We start from the raw sequence: 14,780 nt of genomic DNA, 5'->3' as shown, positions 1-14,780 counted from the left end.
GGTTTCCATGGTGTAATTGTCAGCACTCTGGACTCTGAATCCAGTGATCCGAGTTCAAATCTCGGTGGGACCTTCCAACCTTTTAGAATTTAATATGCCATTGACTTTTAAGAATTTTAGTCTCAGAAAATATAATCTTCACTTTATATACTTATACATATAAACTTGTATATAGCTATCGATGTGTATGTAGCCATATCTTTCTTTGTAGCTCCATGAAAATATAAAATACAAATGATTAAATATTGAATCTGTAGAGGTGAAAATCAGAAACAGATGTTGTCTATCCACATTTTAACACAAATAGATTTTCCTCTATCTTCTCCATGTCCAGGAAATTAGATAGTTTCTTTTTGCTCATTTCTTTCTGACCATATTCTTAACTTCTACAGTGCATTTCATATGTTAATTATTTTGAAAGAGAAAACAAGATTAATACCTATGATACGTCTAATCAAATGAGAGTATTTTTTGATTGTGGAATTACCATTGAAAATCAGTGTGAAGTTTGTTTCCTTTTTCAGTTTCAAGGTTAACATCAAAACTGTATTTCTTCAATCACAGTAATACCCCACTTTTGATTCCTCTACTCATGGTTTATGGAGGCTTGTTAATTAAATCATGCCCCATTTACATTATCAGTAAACAGAAGATTAAAAAATGTAGTGTCTTGAGTAATCCTTCTGAAATGAGTTTGAAAAAACCCCTGATACATTTGTAAAATGGCCCCACAGCGATTTGAACTCAGATAGCTGGATTCAAAGGCGCAAGTGCTAACCATTACATCATAGAACCACTCATGATAAAAAAAAGCACAGATTGCTGCAGCAATTTGGAAAGATGGTAGTTTTTAATATTACGCAAACTAAGATGAACTGCATTTTATTACTTTCATATTTTGGTAAACATTTGCATATTTAAAACGGCTTGGAAAGGATGTTGCCCAAAGCAGTTATATAACATTAAACTTTGTTGGATATTACTTACCACATGGGATATCTTTTTGCAATAACATATAAGCGGCAAACTGAGGAATTCTCTTCGGTCACAATGGAAACTTCACACTAGTACAGAAGCCTTCCATAATGTAATGGTAGGCACCTTGAACACTTAATCCAGTGATCCCTGTTCACATCTCAGTTTGACCTTCCTGAGCTGTAAGATTATTGTTTGCCTTTACTTGTTGGAATTTTTGGTTTGAAAAATGTAATATTTAAGAACTTACTGTGACTTATTACCCTATAGATAAGTATTTATGCATATGTAGCAGTGCGAGTGTGTATGACTATATTAAAATATAAACATATAAATCATAACTAAACATAGCTAGTAGAGGTGAAAATAACAAAGAGTTGATGCCTATCCACATTTGAATCATGAGTATCTTTTCCTCTTTTTTCTATATATTCAGAAATTGAGATAGTTGTTTTTTGCTCATTGTTTTTGTAACAATATAGCTGATTTATACAGTGCGCATGAGTTGTGTATAGTGGTGAAAAGAAAATCAGATCAGTATCTACCTATAATACATCTAATCAAAAGATTATACTTTATGATTGCAGATTGACTCTTGGAAATCTGTCTGAGGACCTTTCTACTACACAATTCCAACACTAATGTTCAGAATGACAAATCTTGTATCTCAATAATGCTGCAATTTTGATTCCTCTAGTTTTCTTTTGAGGACTGCGTCTACTTTAAAATGTGCTATCTTGTCCTGATCAATAACAGGAAGGTTAAAAAGGTAGTGTTGTGAATTAGCTCTCTGAAATGTGTTTGAGAAAAACAGGATATGATTTAAAAATGTCTAGGTATTTTGACAAGACCTTTGTGTCACATGTATTGCACATTTTGAGTTTCTACAACTTGCAAACAGCTGAAAGACATTTAGAAAACAATAATGTAATGACTACTTCAGCCTACTGGCATTTGCTGTGTGCAATCAATGAGCAAAGCTGACAGATGAGTAGTAGTTCATGAGCAACAAAACGGCCCACTAAAGATGAAGTCAGATAATTTAATTCAAATTTCAAAGAGCTAACCATTATACCATGGAACCACCTCTGCCAGAGACAGAGATACTGCTGCAGCAATTTGTAAATGTAAAAGGTTTTATTGTTGTACAATCAAAAACGAACAACATTTTATAACTTTCATAATATGGTAATCTTTTACATATTTAAAATACTTATGGAAGGATGCCATTCAAAAAATACAAATAGCATTATAACTCTTTTTACTATTAATATCCAATTGGGATATAGTTTTTGCAGCAACAATACAGCTACCCACTGAGGCATTCATTTATTTCACAATGGCAAAAAATCTAAACTCATGGAGGGTTCCATGCTGTAATGGTCAGCACTCTGGACTCTGAATCCAGTGATCCGATTTCAAATCTCGGTGGGACCTTCCAACCTTTTAGAATTTAATATGCCATTGACTTTTAAGAATTTTAGTCTCAGAAAATATAATCTTCACTTTATATACTTATACATATAAACTTGTATATAGCTATCGATGTCTATGTAGCCATATCTTTCTTTGTAGCTCCATGAAAATATAAAATACAAATGATTAAATATTGAATCTGTAGAGGTGAAAATCAGAAACAGATGTTGTCTATCCACATTTTAACACAAGTAGATTTTCCTCTATCTTCTCTATGTCCAGGAAATGAGATAGTTACTTTTTGCTCATTTCTTTCTGACCATATTCTTTACTTCTACAGTGCATTTCATATGTTAATTATTTTGAAAGAGAAAACAAGATTAATACCTATGATACGTCTAATCAAATGAGAGTATTTTTTGATTGTGGAATTACCATTGAAAATCAGTGTGAAGTTTGTTTCCTTTTTCAGTTTCAAGGTTAACATCAAAACTGTATTTCTTCAATCGCAGTAATACCCCACTTTTGATTCCTCTACTCATGGTTTATGGAGGCTTGTTAATTAAATTATGCCCCATTTACATTATCAGTAAACAGAAGATTTAAAAATGTAGTGTCTTGAGTAATCCTTCTGAAATGAGTTTGAAAAACCCCCTGATATATTTGTAAAATGGCCCCACAGCGATTTGAACTCAGATAGCTGGATTCAAAGGCCCAAGTGCTAACCATTACATCATAGAACCACTCATGCTAAAAAAAAAAAGCACAAATTGCTGCAGCAATTTTGAAATATGGTAGTTTTTAATATTACGCAAACTAAGATGAACAGCATTTTATTAATTTCATATTTTGGTAAACATTTGCATATTTAAAACTGCTTGGAAAGGATGTTGCCCAAAGCAGTTATATAACATTAAACTTTGTTGGATATTCCTTACCACATGGGGTATCTTTTTGCAATAACATATAAGCGGCAAACTGAGGAATTATCTTCGGTAACAATGGAAACTTCACACTAGTACAGAAGCCGTCCATAATGTAATGGTAGGCACCTTGAACACTTAATCCAGTGATCCCTGTTCAAATTTCAGTTTGACCTTCCTGAGCTGTAAGATTATTGTTTGCCTTTACTTGTTGGAATGTTTGGTTTGAAAAATGTAATATTTAAGAACTTACTGTGACTTATTACCCTATAGATAAGTATTTATGCATATGTAGCAGTGCGAGTGTGTATGACTATATTAAAATATAAACATATAAATCATAACTAAATATAGCTAGTAGAGGTGAAAATAACAAAGAGTTGATGTTTATCCACATTTGAATCATGAGTATCTTTTCCTCTTTTTTCTATATATTCAGAAATTGAGATAGTTGTTTTTTGCTCATTGTTTTTGTACCAATATAGCTGATTTATACAGTGCGCATGAGTTGTGTATAGTGGTGAAAAGAAAATCAGATCAGTATCTACCTATAATACATCTAATCAAAAGATTATACTTTATGATTGCAGATTGACTCTTGGAAATCTGTCTGAGGACCTTTGTACTACACATTTCCAACACTAATGTTCAGAATGACAAATCTTGTATCTCAATAATGCTGTAATTTTGATTCCTCTAGTTTTGTTTTGAGGACTGCGTCTACTTTAAAATGTGCTATCTTGTCCTGATCAATAACAGGAAGGTTAAAAAGGTAGTGTTGTGAATTAGCTCTCTGAAATGTGTTTGAGAGAAACAGGATATGATTTAAAAATGTCTAGGTATTTTGACAAGACCTTTGTGTCACATGTATTGCACATTTTGAGTTTCTACAACTTGCAAACAGCTGAAAGACATTTAGAAAACAATAATGTAATGACTATTTCAGCCTACTGGTATTTGCTGTGTGCAATCAATGAGCACAGCTGACAGATGAGTAGTAGTTCATGAGCAACAAAACGGCCCACTAAAGATGAAGTCAGTTAATTTAATTCAAATTTCAAAGAACTAACCATTATACCATGGAACCACCTCTACCAGAGACAGAGATACTGCTGCAGCAATTTGTAAATTTAAAAGGTTTTATTGTTGTACAATCAAAAACGAACAACATTTTATAACTTTCATAATATGGTAAACTTTTACATATTTAAAATACTTATGGAAGGATGCCATTCAAAAAATACAAATAGCATTATAGCTCTTTTTACTATTAATATCCAATTGGGATATAGTTTTTGCAGCAACAATAAAGCTACCAACTGAGGCATTCTCTTCTTTCACAATGGCAAAAAATCTCAACTCATGGAGGTTTCCATGGTGTAATTGTCAGCACTCTGGACTCTGAATCCAGTGATCCGAGTTCAAATCTCGGTGGGACCTTCCAACCTTTTAGAATTTAATATGCCATTGACTTTTAAGAATTTTAGTCTCAGAAAATATAATCTTCACTTTATATACTTATACATATAAACTTGTATATAGCTATCGATGTGTATGTAGCCATATCTTTCTTTGTAGCTCCATGAAAATATAAAATACAAATGATTAAATATTGAATCTGTAGAGGTGAAAATCAGAAACAGATGTTGTCTATCCACATTTTAACACAAATAGATTTTCCTCTATCTTCTCCATGTCCAGGAAATTAGATAGTTTCTTTTTGCTCATTTCTTTCTGACCATATTCTTAACTTCTACAGTGCATTTCATATGTTAATTATTTTGAAAGAGAAAACAAGATTAATACCTATGATACGTCTAATCAAATGAGAGTATTTTTTGATTGTGGAATTACCATTGAAAATCAGTGTGAAGTTTGTTTCCTTTTTCAGTTTCAAGGTTAACATCAAAACTGTATTTCTTCAATCACAGTAATACCCCACTTTTGATTCCTCTACTCATGGTTTATGGAGGCTTGTTAATTAAATCATGCCCCATTTACATTATCAGTAAACAGAAGATTAAAAAATGTAGTGTCTTGAGTAATCCTTCTGAAATGAGTTTGAAAAAACCCCTGATACATTTGTAAAATGGCCCCACAGCGATTTGAACTCAGATAGCTGGATTCAAAGGCGCAAGTGCTAACCATTACATCATAGAACCACTCATGATAAAAAAAAGCACAGATTGCTGCAGCAATTTGGAAAGATGGTAGTTTTTAATATTACGCAAACTAAGATGAACTGCATTTTATTACTTTCATATTTTGGTAAACATTTGCATATTTAAAACGGCTTGGAAAGGATGTTGCCCAAAGCAGTTATATAACATTAAACTTTGTTGGATATTACTTACCACATGGGATATCTTTTTGCAATAACATATAAGCGGCAAACTGAGGAATTCTCTTCGGTCACAATGGAAACTTCACACTAGTACAGAAGCCTTCCATAATGTAATGGTAGGCACCTTGAACACTTAATCCAGTGATCCCTGTTCACATCTCAGTTTGACCTTCCTGAGCTGTAAGATTATTGTTTGCCTTTACTTGTTGGAATTTTTGGTTTGAAAAATGTAATATTTAAGAACTTACTGTGACTTATTACCCTATAGATAAGTATTTATGCATATGTAGCAGTGCGAGTGTGTATGACTATATTAAAATATAAACATATAAATCATAACTAAACATAGCTAGTAGAGGTGAAAATAACAAAGAGTTGATGCCTATCCACATTTGAATCATGAGTATCTTTTCCTCTTTTTTCTATATATTCAGAAATTGAGATAGTTGTTTTTTGCTCATTGTTTTTGTAACAATATAGCTGATTTATACAGTGCGCATGAGTTGTGTATAGTGGTGAAAAGAAAATCAGATCAGTATCTACCTATAATACATCTAATCAAAAGATTATACTTTATGATTGCAGATTGACTCTTGGAAATCTGTCTGAGGACCTTTCTACTACACAATTCCAACACTAATGTTCAGAATGACAAATCTTGTATCTCAATAATGCTGCAATTTTGATTCCTCTAGTTTTCTTTTGAGGACTGCGTCTACTTTAAAATGTGCTATCTTGTCCTGATCAATAACAGGAAGGTTAAAAAGGTAGTGTTGTGAATTAGCTCTCTGAAATGTGTTTGAGAAAAACAGGATATGATTTAAAAATGTCTAGGTATTTTGACAAGACCTTTGTGTCACATGTATTGCACATTTTGAGTTTCTACAACTTGCAAACAGCTGAAAGACATTTAGAAAACAATAATGTAATGACTACTTCAGCCTACTGGCATTTGCTGTGTGCAATCAATGAGCAAAGCTGACAGATGAGTAGTAGTTCATGAGCAACAAAACGGCCCACTAAAGATGAAGTCAGATAATTTAATTCAAATTTCAAAGAGCTAACCATTATACCATGGAACCACCTCTGCCAGAGACAGAGATACTGCTGCAGCAATTTGTAAATGTAAAAGGTTTTATTGTTGTACAATCAAAAACGAACAACATTTTATAACTTTCATAATATGGTAATCTTTTACATATTTAAAATACTTATGGAAGGATGCCATTCAAAAAATACAAATAGCATTATAACTCTTTTTACTATTAATATCCAATTGGGATATAGTTTTTGCAGCAACAATACAGCTACCCACTGAGGCATTCATTTATTTCACAATGGCAAAAAATCTAAACTCATGGAGGGTTCCATGCTGTAATGGTCAGCACTCTGGACTCTGAATCCAGTGATCCGATTTCAAATCTCGGTGGGACCTTCCAACCTTTTAGAATTTAATATGCCATTGACTTTTAAGAATTTTAGTCTCAGAAAATATAATCTTCACTTTATATACTTATACATATAAACTTGTATATAGCTATCGATGTCTATGTAGCCATATCTTTCTTTGTAGCTCCATGAAAATATAAAATACAAATGATTAAATATTGAATCTGTAGAGGTGAAAATCAGAAACAGATGTTGTCTATCCACATTTTAACACAAGTAGATTTTCCTCTATCTTCTCTATGTCCAGGAAATGAGATAGTTACTTTTTGCTCATTTCTTTCTGACCATATTCTTTACTTCTACAGTGCATTTCATATGTTAATTATTTTGAAAGAGAAAACAAGATTAATACCTATGATACGTCTAATCAAATGAGAGTATTTTTTGATTGTGGAATTACCATTGAAAATCAGTGTGAAGTTTGTTTCCTTTTTCAGTTTCAAGGTTAACATCAAAACTGTATTTCTTCAATCGCAGTAATACCCCACTTTTGATTCCTCTACTCATGGTTTATGGAGGCTTGTTAATTAAATTATGCCCCATTTACATTATCAGTAAACAGAAGATTTAAAAATGTAGTGTCTTGAGTAATCCTTCTGAAATGAGTTTGAAAAACCCCCTGATATATTTGTAAAATGGCCCCACAGCGATTTGAACTCAGATAGCTGGATTCAAAGGCCCAAGTGCTAACCATTACATCATAGAACCACTCATGCTAAAAAAAAAAAGCACAAATTGCTGCAGCAATTTTGAAATATGGTAGTTTTTAATATTACGCAAACTAAGATGAACAGCATTTTATTAATTTCATATTTTGGTAAACATTTGCATATTTAAAACTGCTTGGAAAGGATGTTGCCCAAAGCAGTTATATAACATTAAACTTTGTTGGATATTCCTTACCACATGGGGTATCTTTTTGCAATAACATATAAGCGGCAAACTGAGGAATTATCTTCGGTAACAATGGAAACTTCACACTAGTACAGAAGCCGTCCATAATGTAATGGTAGGCACCTTGAACACTTAATCCAGTGATCCCTGTTCAAATTTCAGTTTGACCTTCCTGAGCTGTAAGATTATTGTTTGCCTTTACTTGTTGGAATGTTTGGTTTGAAAAATGTAATATTTAAGAACTTACTGTGACTTATTACCCTATAGATAAGTATTTATGCATATGTAGCAGTGCGAGTGTGTATGACTATATTAAAATATAAACATATAAATCATAACTAAATATAGCTAGTAGAGGTGAAAATAACAAAGAGTTGATGTTTATCCACATTTGAATCATGAGTATCTTTTCCTCTTTTTTCTATATATTCAGAAATTGAGATAGTTGTTTTTTGCTCATTGTTTTTGTACCAATATAGCTGATTTATACAGTGCGCATGAGTTGTGTATAGTGGTGAAAAGAAAATCAGATCAGTATCTACCTATAATACATCTAATCAAAAGATTATACTTTATGATTGCAGATTGACTCTTGGAAATCTGTCTGAGGACCTTTGTACTACACATTTCCAACACTAATGTTCAGAATGACAAATCTTGTATCTCAATAATGCTGTAATTTTGATTCCTCTAGTTTTGTTTTGAGGACTGCGTCTACTTTAAAATGTGCTATCTTGTCCTGATCAATAACAGGAAGGTTAAAAAGGTAGTGTTGTGAATTAGCTCTCTGAAATGTGTTTGAGAGAAACAGGATATGATTTAAAAATGTCTAGGTATTTTGACAAGACCTTTGTGTCACATGTATTGCACATTTTGAGTTTCTACAACTTGCAAACAGCTGAAAGACATTTAGAAAACAATAATGTAATGACTATTTCAGCCTACTGGTATTTGCTGTGTGCAATCAATGAGCACAGCTGACAGATGAGTAGTAGTTCATGAGCAACAAAACGGCCCACTAAAGATGAAGTCAGTTAATTTAATTCAAATTTCAAAGAACTAACCATTATACCATGGAACCACCTCTACCAGAGACAGAGATACTGCTGCAGCAATTTGTAAATTTAAAAGGTTTTATTGTTGTACAATCAAAAACGAACAACATTTTATAACTTTCATAATATGGTAAACTTTTACATATTTAAAATACTTATGGAAGGATGCCATTCAAAAAATACAAATAGCATTATAGCTCTTTTTACTATTAATATCCAATTGGGATATAGTTTTTGCAGCAACAATAAAGCTACCAACTGAGGCATTCTCTTCTTTCACAATGGCAAAAAATCTCAACTCATGGAGGTTTCCATGGTGTAATTGTCAGCACTCTGGACTCTGAATCCAGTGATCCGAGTTCAAATCTCGGTGGGACCTTCCAACCTTTTAGAATTTAATATGCCATTGACTTTTAAGAATTTTAGTCTCAGAAAATATAATCTTCACTTTATATACTTATACATATAAACTTGTATATAGCTATCGATGTGTATGTAGCCATATCTTTCTTTGTAGCTCCATGAAAATATAAAATACAAATGATTAAATATTGAATCTGTAGAGGTGAAAATCAGAAACAGATGTTGTCTATCCACATTTTAACACAAATAGATTTTCCTCTATCTTCTCCATGTCCAGGAAATTAGATAGTTTCTTTTTGCTCATTTCTTTCTGACCATATTCTTAACTTCTACAGTGCATTTCATATGTTAATTATTTTGAAAGAGAAAACAAGATTAATACCTATGATACGTCTAATCAAATGAGAGTATTTTTTGATTGTGGAATTACCATTGAAAATCAGTGTGAAGTTTGTTTCCTTTTTCAGTTTCAAGGTTAACATCAAAACTGTATTTCTTCAATCACAGTAATACCCCACTTTTGATTCCTCTACTCATGGTTTATGGAGGCTTGTTAATTAAATCATGCCCCATTTACATTATCAGTAAACAGAAGATTAAAAAATGTAGTGTCTTGAGTAATCCTTCTGAAATGAGTTTGAAAAAACCCCTGATACATTTGTAAAATGGCCCCACAGCGATTTGAACTCAGATAGCTGGATTCAAAGGCGCAAGTGCTAACCATTACATCATAGAACCACTCATGATAAAAAAAAGCACAGATTGCTGCAGCAATTTGGAAAGATGGTAGTTTTTAATATTACGCAAACTAAGATGAACTGCATTTTATTACTTTCATATTTTGGTAAACATTTGCATATTTAAAACGGCTTGGAAAGGATGTTGCCCAAAGCAGTTATATAACATTAAACTTTGTTGGATATTACTTACCACATGGGATATCTTTTTGCAATAACATATAAGCGGCAAACTGAGGAATTCTCTTCGGTCACAATGGAAACTTCACACTAGTACAGAAGCCTTCCATAATGTAATGGTAGGCACCTTGAACACTTAATCCAGTGATCCCTGTTCACATCTCAGTTTGACCTTCCTGAGCTGTAAGATTATTGTTTGCCTTTACTTGTTGGAATTTTTGGTTTGAAAAATGTAATATTTAAGAACTTACTGTGACTTATTACCCTATAGATAAGTATTTATGCATATGTAGCAGTGCGAGTGTGTATGACTATATTAAAATATAAACATATAAATCATAACTAAACATAGCTAGTAGAGGTGAAAATAACAAAGAGTTGATGCCTATCCACATTTGAATCATGAGTATCTTTTCCTCTTTTTTCTATATATTCAGAAATTGAGATAGTTGTTTTTTGCTCATTGTTTTTGTAACAATATAGCTGATTTATACAGTGCGCATGAGTTGTGTATAGTGGTGAAAAGAAAATCAGATCAGTATCTACCTATAATACATCTAATCAAAAGATTATACTTTATGATTGCAGATTGACTCTTGGAAATCTGTCTGAGGACCTTTCTACTACACAATTCCAACACTAATGTTCAGAATGACAAATCTTGTATCTCAATAATGCTGCAATTTTGATTCCTCTAGTTTTCTTTTGAGGACTGCGTCTACTTTAAAATGTGCTATCTTGTCCTGATCAATAACAGGAAGGTTAAAAAGGTAGTGTTGTGAATTAGCTCTCTGAAATGTGTTTGAGAAAAACAGGATATGATTTAAAAATGTCTAGGTATTTTGACAAGACCTTTGTGTCACATGTATTGCACATTTTGAGTTTCTACAACTTGCAAACAGCTGAAAGACATTTAGAAAACAATAATGTAATGACTACTTCAGCCTACTGGCATTTGCTGTGTGCAATCAATGAGCAAAGCTGACAGATGAGTAGTAGTTCATGAGCAACAAAACGGCCCACTAAAGATGAAGTCAGATAATTTAATTCAAATTTCAAAGAGCTAACCATTATACCATGGAACCACCTCTACCAGAGACAGAGATACTGCTGCAGCAATTTGTAAATGTAAAAGGTTTTATTGTTGTACAATCAAAAACGAACAACATTTTATAACTTTCATAATATGGTAATCTTTTACATATTTAAAATACTTATGGAAGGATGCCATTCAAAAAATACAAATAGCATTATAACTCTTTTTACTATTAATATCCAATTGGGATATAGTTTTTGCAGCAACAATACAGCTACCCACTGAGGCATTCATTTATTTCACAATGGCAAAAAATCTAAACTCATGGAGGGTTCCATGCTGTAATGGTCAGCACTCTGGACTCTGAATCCAGTGATCCGATTTCAAATCTCGGTGGGACCTTCCAACCTTTTAGAATTTAATATGCCATTGACTTTTAAGAATTTTAGTCTCAGAAAATATAATCTTCACTTTATATACTTATACATATAAACTTGTATATAGCTATCGATGTCTATGTAGCCATATCTTTCTTTGTAGCTCCATGAAAATATAAAATACAAATGATTAAATATTGAATCTGTAGAGGTGAAAATCAGAAACAGATGTTGTCTATCCACATTTTAACACAAGTAGATTTTCCTCTATCTTCTCTATGTCCAGGAAATGAGATAGTTACTTTTTGCTCATTTCTTTCTGACCATATTCTTTACTTCTACAGTGCATTTCATATGTTAATTATTTTGAAAGAGAAAACAAGATTAATACCTATGATACGTCTAATCAAATGAGAGTATTTTTTGATTGTGGAATTACCATTGAAAATCAGTGTGAAGTTTGTTTCCTTTTTCAGTTTCAAGGTTAACATCAAAACTGTATTTCTTCAATCGCAGTAATACCCCACTTTTGATTCCTCTACTCATGGTTTATGGAGGCTTGTTAATTAAATTATGCCCCATTTACATTATCAGTAAACAGAAGATTTAAAAATGTAGTGTCTTGAGTAATCCTTCTGAAATGAGTTTGAAAAACCCCCTGATATATTTGTAAAATGGCCCCACAGCGATTTGAACTCAGATAGCTGGATTCAAAGGCCCAAGTGCTAACCATTACATCATAGAACCACTCATGCTAAAAAAAAAAAGCACAAATTGCTGCAGCAATTTTGAAATATGGTAGTTTTTAATATTACGCAAACTAAGATGAACAGCATTTTATTAATTTCATATTTTGGTAAACATTTGCATATTTAAAACTGCTTGGAAAGGATGTTGCCCAAAGCAGTTATATAACATTAAACTTTGTTGGATATTCCTTACCACATGGGGTATCTTTTTGCAATAACATATAAGCGGCAAACTGAGGAATTATCTTCGGTAACAATGGAAACTTCACACTAGTACAGAAGCCGTCCATAATGTAATGGTAGGCACCTTGAACACTTAATCCAGTGATCCCTGTTCAAATTTCAGTTTGACCTTCCTGAGCTGTAAGATTATTGTTTGCCTTTACTTGTTGGAATGTTTGGTTTGAAAAATGTAATATTTAAGAACTTACTGTGACTTATTACCCTATAGATAAGTATTTATGCATATGTAGCAGTGCGAGTGTGTATGACTATATTAAAATATAAACATATAAATCATAACTAAATATAGCTAGTAGAGGTGAAAATAACAAAGAGTTGATGTTTATCCACATTTGAATCATGAGTATCTTTTCCTCTTTTTTCTATATATTCAGAAATTGAGATAGTTGTTTTTTGCTCATTGTTTTTGTACCAATATAGCTGATTTATACAGTGCGCATGAGTTGTGTATAGTGGTGAAAAGAAAATCAGATCAGTATCTACCTATAATACATCTAATCAAAAGATTATACTTTATGATTGCAGATTGACTCTTGGAAATCTGTCTGAGGACCTTTGTACTACACATTTCCAACACTAATGTTCAGAATGACAAATCTTGTATCTCAATAATGCTGCAATTTTGATTCCTCTAGTTTTGTTTTGAGGACTGCGTCTACTTTAAAATGTGCTATCTTGTCCTGATCAATAACAGGAAGGTTAAAAAGGTAGTGTTGTGAATTAGCTCTCTGAAATGTGTTTGAGAGAAACAGGATATGATTTAAAAATGTCTAGGTATTTTGACAAGACCTTTGTGTCACATGTATTGCACATTTTGAGTTTCTACAACTTGCAAACAGCTGAAAGACATTTAGAAAACAATAATGTAATGACTATTTCAGCCTACTGGTATTTGCTGTGTGCAATCAATGAGCACAGCTGACAGATGAGTAGTAGTTCATGAGCAACAAAACGGCCCACTAAAGATGAAGTCAGTTAATTTAATTCAAATTTCAAAGAGCTAACCATTATACCATGGAACCACCTCTACCAGAGACAGAGATACTGCTGCAGCAATTTGTAAATTTAAAAGGTTTTATTGTTGTACAATCAAAAACGAACAACATTTTATAACTTTCATAATATGGTAAACTTTTACATATTTAAAATACTTATGGAAGGATGCCATTCAAAAAATACAAATAGCATTATAGCTCTTTTTACTATTAATATCCAATTGGGATATAGTTTTTGCAGCAACAATAAAGCTACCAACTGAGGCATTCTCTTCTTTCACAATGGCAAAAAATCTCAACTCATGGAGGTTTCCATGGTGTAATTGTCAGCACTCTGGACTCTGAATCCAGTGATCCGAGTTCAAATCTCGGTGGGACCTTCCAACCTTTTAGAATTTAATATGCCATTGACTTTTAAGAATTTTAGTCTCAGAAAATATAATCTTCACTTTATATACTTATACATATAAACTTGTATATAGCTATCGATGTGTATGTAGCCATATCTTTCTTTGTAGCTCCATGAAAATATAAAATACAAATGATTAAATATTGAATCTGTAGAGGTGAAAATCAGAAACAGATGTTGTCTATCCACATTTTAACACAAATAGATTTTCCTCTATCTTCTCCATGTCCAGGAAATTAGATAGTTTCTTTTTGCTCATTTCTTTCTGACCATATTCTTAACTTCTACAGTGCATTTCATATGTTAATTATTTTGAAAGAGAAAACAAGATTAATACCTATGATACGTCTAATCAAATGAGAGTATTTTTTGATTGTGGAATTACCATTGAAAATCAGTGTGAAGTTTGTTTCCTTTTTCAGTTTCAAGGTTAACATCAAAACTGTATTTCTTCAATCACAGTAATACCCCACTTTTGATTCCTCTACTCATGGTTTATGGAGGCTTGTTAATTAAATCATGCCCCATTTACATTATCAGTAAACAGAAGATTAAAAAATGTAGTGTCTTGAGTAATCCTTCTGAAATGAGTTTGAAAAAACCCCTGATACATTTGTAAAATGGCCCCACAGCGA

At 32.4% G+C, this 14,780-nt stretch overlaps 4 non-coding genes across 4 annotated transcripts; all 4 read left to right on the top strand.

Annotated features, from left to right (window-relative positions):
• TRNAQ-CUG (transfer RNA glutamine (anticodon CUG)) lies at nt 1-73 on the top strand. The gene has a single exon. It is a non-coding gene; the product is annotated as a tRNA-Gln (tRNA).
• Nucleotides 74-4,681: 4,608 nt separating this feature from the next.
• TRNAQ-CUG (transfer RNA glutamine (anticodon CUG)) lies at nt 4,682-4,754 on the top strand. The gene has a single exon. It is a non-coding gene; the product is annotated as a tRNA-Gln (tRNA).
• Nucleotides 4,755-9,362: 4,608 nt separating this feature from the next.
• On the top strand, nt 9,363-9,435 carry TRNAQ-CUG (transfer RNA glutamine (anticodon CUG)). Its single transcript has one exon. It is a non-coding gene; the product is annotated as a tRNA-Gln (tRNA).
• A 4,608-nt stretch (nt 9,436-14,043) lies between these two features.
• On the top strand, nt 14,044-14,116 carry TRNAQ-CUG (transfer RNA glutamine (anticodon CUG)). The gene has a single exon. It is a non-coding gene; the product is annotated as a tRNA-Gln (tRNA).
• The last annotated feature ends 664 nt before the right edge of the window (nt 14,117-14,780 follow it).

Source organism: Pleurodeles waltl, chromosome 2_1 (genome assembly GCF_031143425.1).
Source record: "Pleurodeles waltl isolate 20211129_DDA chromosome 2_1, aPleWal1.hap1.20221129, whole genome shotgun sequence".
In the NCBI taxonomy this organism is placed as follows: Eukaryota; Metazoa; Chordata; class Amphibia; order Caudata; family Salamandridae; genus Pleurodeles; species Pleurodeles waltl.
The sequence above is the reverse complement of the archived record's forward strand: the minus strand, read 5'-3'. Positions and strand labels throughout refer to the sequence as shown.